Source organism: Chiloscyllium plagiosum, chromosome 6, assembly GCF_004010195.1.
Source record: "Chiloscyllium plagiosum isolate BGI_BamShark_2017 chromosome 6, ASM401019v2, whole genome shotgun sequence".
NCBI lineage: Eukaryota > Metazoa > Chordata > Chondrichthyes > Orectolobiformes > Hemiscylliidae > Chiloscyllium > Chiloscyllium plagiosum.
Window position 1 is genome coordinate 83,885,404 of NC_057715.1, and position 5,551 is coordinate 83,890,954.

Genomic DNA, 5,551 nt, shown 5'->3' on the forward strand with positions numbered 1-5,551 from the left:
TGGCCAAGATCAGGCCAGGGCAAGGAATACTGTCATGTTAGGATTCAAATGCAGGTCCCCAAAGATGACTTGGGTATCTAGATTACTTGCCCAATGACAATATCACTATGGCATTATCTCCCCAACTTTGGAGATCTTTTAAGAAGTAAGAGAGTTGATGATGGTAATGATATTTAGTACAGTGAAATAGGTACAATACAATAGATTTCAATTAGTATTAATAGTGAAAGATAGTTTGCCTTCTTTCCTGGTGTCATTTTGCTGCTGTTCCTGCTCTCTCCTAATTTTCTTGCTGCTACCTAATCCTCTAACTCTAAAGGCAGATCTACTGGACCACATGGAGCTGCAAACTGTTAGAAAAACTGTGCAGTACCAGTAAGGTCAGTCTGAATTAAGTTCCTCCAGTCAGAAAACAGACCAAAAAATGTGAGTGAACCTTGCAGCAGAAAGTAGTGGATAAAAGAACTACTCTAAACAACACTGCTGAAAGCTGCTTCTCCACTGAAATGAATTGAGATTCAACATTCATTTGCAAGTCCAATAATGGAGCACTGAAATCCCTGCAAGAAACGTCACCTGAAACAAACTGCTCTTAGGATGCCAGTAAAAAAAGTGTGCTCATATATAATTGCTGGCATCTAACACAAGGCAAATAAACTTACCATGAACATTGTTTAAATAAACTGTAATCAAACAATGGCCATGATAAAAGATTTCCCTGCCTCACCCAAACATTGAAATTATTGTGACAAGATTAAATTAGATTACTTACAGTGTCAAAACAGGCCCTTCGGCCCAACAAGTCCACACCGTCCCGCCGAACTGCAACCCACCCAGACCCATTCCCCTACATTTACCCCTTCACCTAACACTACGGGCAATTTAGCATGTCCATTTCACCTAACCTGCACATCTTTTGACTGTGGGAGTAAACCCACGCAGACACGGGGAGAATGTGCAAACTCCACACAGTCAGTTGCTTAAGGTGGGAATTGAACCCGGGTCTCTGCTAACCACTGTGCCACCCACAAGTATGAGAAAAAGAATGCAAAATGTATTTTGTTACAGCATGTAAATGTTTCATACATGGCTTTATAAAGCTATAAGAACTTGTTAATTTTGTAATTCACAATTATTGATCATACATTAATCATACAGTTGACTTCTCAAAGTTTGTTCACTTTTACTACATAATCAAGAAAGAAGTATTTCTGGAGTCTCTGTGAAAATAATTATTAACTGAGTTGTAATATATCGTAAACCTGAAAATAAATGCTTTATGTTATAACAATGTTTATCTATTTAAGTCTGAAACTATTTATGATGTGTTGCCATATTTAGAACCAGAAAATAACATGAAAAAAAGTGTTTTATATTTGATGACAGTGGCATTGGAACACAGTATATATGGTTTAATTTTGTGAACCTAAAATACGAGCAAAACAATAATGCAATTTAACACCAGTTGGTCAATTGGAGGAAATGGAAAAAAAGCATTCAGCAAGTTTCGTGGAACTAACAAGAGTTACTTCAGGATTCTCTCAAGCAGTACTTTATTTCAGATTAATGATAAATGTTCTTACATCTCAAAACAATTATTTGCTGATTTTACATGTTGCACATCCTCTTAAGGGCAATGCTAGCAACACTCACATGAAAAAAATTTTTTAAATATTAAAGGAATAGACCTGAATTTATCCTGCAGCACATGTACACTCAACACTAAACACAATAATTTAATCTTCATCAAGCGATTGTTTGTTCCTAGTTGGAATAACATACCTGCTGGGCATTACACAATAGGAAGGTGATAGTTTTGCAGAGGGTGTAGTATTGATTATTTAAAATGGTTCTGGGGATGAAAGATTAGAGTTACTTTGATAGCCTGGAGATGCTGGAGCTGTACTACCTACAGCAGACAAGTCTGGAAGAAGATTTGATGGTGGAGTTTAATATTGCGGGCGGTATAAATAGAATGAATATAAAGAAACTGTTTCAAAATAACTGGAGGGTTGATACCCACTGGCCACAGAACCCAGAATAGGCTGCCCCCAAACTGATATGGAGTTAATTAAAAAGTTCAAGTTTAAGATAGAAATAGCACACATTTATATTCTCAGGAAGCATTTAATATTACATTTAAATTATATTAATTCTGTAGTTAACAAACATTGATCATACATAATAACCATACACTTGACCTCTAAAGCTTAGTTATTTACTCCTCAATTGTGAAATAAAAGTATTTTTGATGTTACTGTTAAAATTACTTGCTGAGATGTAATATACTGAAAACTTGAAAATAAATGTTTTACATTCTGAAGAACATTTATCTATTTACTTGTCTAAAACTATTCATAACTTGTTCACATTTAGAAATGATGAACAATGTAAAAAGAATAAATGTTTTACATTTGAACAACATGGCATTATAACACAGTAAATATTGTTTTATTTTGTGAACCTAAAAATTATCAAAACAGTAACACAATTTAACATGAGGAAAATCATTGTTACACAATAAGTGGTTAGGATGTGGAATACACTGGCTGATAAGTTGGTGAAAGCAGATTCAATAGTGGATTTGAAAACAAAACTGAATAAATATTTGGAGAAGGAATTGAGCAATGCTATTTCTACACATAGCTAGAAAATTGTTCACATTAACACTGGATGTCTGAAATTGGAATTTGTCCCTCTACTAACATGATGGACAAAGAAACACATTTATATTTTTGACTTTTAGTAAATATTTATGTCAAGGATGCACACTGGTGATGGCTGAGTTAAAGAGTAACATGATTGACAGTAAGCTGTGGCAATGAGTACAATATTGGCTAATTGTGAACTCTGAACTTGAAAAAGGTTACAAGTTAAGTCCATGCTGTGACTGTAGCTATTTAAAAATATTCATTAATAACTTAAGGTACATTATTGTGCATTGAGCAAAATCTTTTGTACTTCTTGTAATTTCGAGTTTAAATTGTTTTCACCCTCAGACTGTACACCTAAATGCATTTTGGAATTTTGTTTTTATTTGTTCAGTGGATAGGGGTGTCACTGGCAAGATCAGCACTTATTATCCATCCTGAATTGCTCAGAGGACAGTTAAGAGTCAACCACATTGCAATGGTCTGGTGGTACATATGCACCAAGGGGCATTAGTTAACCAGACGGTTTCTATGACAAATAACAGTGGCCACTATTAGGCTAGCTTTTCATTTCAGATTTTTTTATTGAGTTCATATTATTCCCCCAAACATTAACCTGAGGATAGGATTACTAGTCCAGTGACATTACCACTATGCTATTGCCTCCTCTTAAATATTATATCTATTAAAATCACATTAAATGGAACATATTGTAATGGGACAAGTTGAAGACTATTGTAAACTCTATAGCATTCAAGTTGGAATTTTTAAATAATTGTTTACATGTATATTTTTGGCAATTAAAGATTTATTAATAAATTAACAATGGTATAATATGCAATTTTTTCAGTATGGAAATATATTTGGAAGTATATCAATAGGAGGCAGAGCAAATGAAAAAGGTCATTCCAACCAGTTTATGATGGATATATCTTTCAGGGTATTGATCCTATTGATGATTGAATCAATTTAATGTTCACCAAATCACATTTGCATAAATGTGACTTTGATAAATTTGTTAGCAGCTTTTTCATTTAAAATTCCATGCAAAAAATCAAAAACTTCTGCTCCTTTGTTTCAATTAATATAGATGTTGTTTAATCCTCTGAAACTGGATTGAAAGTGCATAAAACCCATTAAAAATAGATTTTTTTATCCCATCAGTCAGTATAGTGAAACAAAGTGCTCAAACATCCTTCCCTCACTACCTAATCCTTCTGACAATTAATTGAAAACCATTTTCTAAGAAGAATGTAACATAGAAAATTTCCTCACATCTGTATAAAATAGACTGGCTTGTTTTTCCATAGATTCATATCTTCGGCCCATCGAGTCTGTACCAACATAACTACAACTAAAAGTGCGTGAATCCCAATTTCCTGCAGGTGTCCCATATCCTTGAATATTATGATATTTGAAGTACTCATCCAAATATTTTTTTCAAAGGTTGTAAGGATTCCAATATCCACTGCTTTCCCAGGCAGAGCATTCCAGATTCCCACCACCTTTCTAGTAAAAACGCTTTTTTGTCCAAATTCTCTCTGACTTTGCTGCTCCTTTACTCTACAACTGTGTCCTCTTGTGATCAAACCCTCAACCAAGAGGAACAACTGCTATCTATTAACCCTGTCCACACCCCTCATGATCTTATATACCTCCATCCCCCCTTAGTCTTCTCTGCTTTAAAGAAAACTAACCAAACCTGTCTAGTCACTCCTTATAGATCAATTTCTCCATCCTAGGCAACATCCTGGTGACCCCCTTCTGTACCTCCTCAAGTGCAATCGCACCCTTCTTGGAGTGAGATGACTAGAATTGCATACACTAAGTAAGCAAGTGTCCCAAATGCCTTAACTATCATATTCGTGTGCTGTGCCGACTTCAGGGATCTGTGAATAATTACCCTAAGATCCCTCTCTTTCTCTAAGCTACCCAATGTCCTGCCATTCACTAAATACTCCCTCATCTTGTTTCTTCTTCCAAAGTGCATTACCTTGCATTTATCAGGGAGGTGATGGCCAAGTGGTATGACTGCTGTACTGTTAATCCAGAGACCAAGGTAATGTTCTGGGAAGCAGAGTTTGAATCCCACTGTGACATATAGTAGAATCTGAATTCAACAAAAATTTGGAATTAAGAGTCTAATGGTGACTGTGAATTCATTGTCAACTGTTGGAAAAACCCATCTAGTTTACTAATGTCCTTTAGGAAAGGAAACTGCCATCCTCATGCGACTCCAGATCCACAGCAATGTGGTTGACTCTTAACTGTCCTCTGGGCAATTAGGGACGGGCAACAAATGCTGTTCTTGTCGGTGAACAATTTCATCTCATGAATGAATAAAAAAATTGTTTGCCCACCTGACCAACCTATTTATATCTTTTACCCATCTGACCAACTTATTTATATCTTTTACCCATCTTGTCAACCTATTTATATCTTCTTGTAACCTACAATCATCTTCTTTACTATTAACCACTCTACCAGTCTTGATGTTGTCTGCAAATATCCTTAATAATCCCCCCACATTTTCAAATATATCATTTATGTATGTAACGAACAATAAGGGTCCCAGTACCCATCCTTGTGGTAGACCACTGGACACTGGTCTCCAGTCACTCAAACAGCCTTCTACCACTACCCTTTGTCCTATTATTAAGTCAGTTTCTGATCCATCTCGCCAAGTTTTTCTCAATTTCAACTTTCTCCAATCAGTTTCCCATGTGGGACCTTGTCAAAAGCTTTGCTAAAGTCCATATTAACTACATCAAGTGAACTTCCCTCATCCACACACTTGATCACATTTTCAAAAATTCTAACAAATTTGTTAGGTATGACCTCCCTCTGACAAAGTCACGCTGACTATTCCTAATTAAGTGGGTGTAAATTCACTCCTTCAG